Source organism: Meleagris gallopavo, chromosome 9, assembly GCF_000146605.3.
Source record: "Meleagris gallopavo isolate NT-WF06-2002-E0010 breed Aviagen turkey brand Nicholas breeding stock chromosome 9, Turkey_5.1, whole genome shotgun sequence".
Taxonomy (NCBI): Eukaryota; Metazoa; Chordata; class Aves; order Galliformes; family Phasianidae; genus Meleagris; species Meleagris gallopavo.
The window spans coordinates 16213258-16214868 of NC_015019.2; positions in this window are offsets into that span (position 1 = coordinate 16213258).

The following is a 1611-nucleotide window of genomic DNA, read 5'->3' on the forward strand; positions in this document are numbered from 1 at the left end:
CGAGCTGCCTGATCTGCCAGCAGCAGCCTCTGCCTCCAGCGGCAGAGGAAGGGAAAAGGCCTTTGTGCCTGAAGCCCCCGGCCAACAAGAATCTCTCCCGGCTGCTGGCGGGAGTCGCGGTGAGCGCCGGCCACGGCGCAATCTGCTCAGGAGGGCGCTTGGGCGTCTGTTCAAGGTTTGCTGCTGCTGCTGCATCACAAGACAGGAAGAGTAGCGGTGTTGGGCCACCAGTATCAGGCGACTTCTCAGAGCTGGTCGCTGGCCCTCAAGGAACTGTGCAGCACCCTGAGCCATCATCACAAGACATAGCAGGACAGCACACAGTATCACGGTGATGTGCCAGAAGAGACAGTGGTCGCTTCACTGGGCAAGAGTCCCATTCAGGAAGGGAAATATCCCATTCCTAAAGATTCCTGGTATACAGATGGGTCCAGCGAAGGCAACCCGAGCCAGTGAAAAGCAGTGGCATACCATCTCTCCACTGAAACAGTCTGGTTTGAAGATGGGGCCACCCAGAAATGGACTACTCATGCCTGACCAGAGATGTGTGGCTAGACATACGGAATGCGGTTAAACACAGGACCATACATGTCCACCACGCTCCTGGTCGCCAATCTCTACATGTGTGCTGGACAAAACACCATGTGGGCAGCTGCTAAAGCTGATATCGCCCAGGCATGCCGAGACTGCGACACTGGCTCCAAGATGAGACCAAAACCATTGCCTGAGACAACAGCCCATCTTGCTAGAGGACACAGTCCTCGCCACCGATGGCAGGTCGATTTCATCGGGCCCCTCCCTCCGTCTGAGGGGCTGGGATATGCCCTCATCTGCGTCAGGTCCCTTCCAACCCAAGCCATTCTGTAATCCCATGTGACTCTACAACTGTGCTTTAAAACTTCTCTGGTTTTCAGATCTTCGGTCAGATTGTAGTTCAGGCTTGATAATAAATTCACCAACACTTAATAGTCCAGAAAGACGTTTGAATTCTCTCGCCAACTCCTTATCTCACAAATTCATAAGAACTGGGCCTAAGAATTCATAAGAACATAAAAAGCAGACAGCTCTTTTCCAGCTCTGAATAAGGGATCCAAATTGCCTAACTACATTTAACACAGACAAGAGGGCACTCGCACCCCATGACACGGTTGCCCCCAGCAGCTGTGCTAGCTCCACCCCTGGAGGTTCCTAAACTTTCACCAGGCAAAATCCCAAGCAAGTCCCAAGTGCCACGGTCTGCTCCCACAGCTGGCTCTGCCTGGAGAAGGAACGTTGGGCTGGAGACCTCTGGGCTACCAAGATGACAGCTGTTTTTACTCTTGCAGACACACAGACTTTGCAATGAGTTTGAGTTTGCAAGGGTGAGCATAGACCCATGAAAACATGGGACAGCAAGCAATGCATACATCTGGCAATTACATTTTGGCTACTGCTGACTTCTGTTCTTCACAACAGAAGCACCTGGAAAGATAGAGCCATGGGGGTGACCGTGATTGCTAGGCTGATTGCCTCTGTGCCAGCATGTTTCTTTCTCATCCGGTATCTCTTGGCAGAGATTTCAAATGCTGTCATTATTCCATGCCTGCAAGACGTGGTGGAAGTTAAGGCATG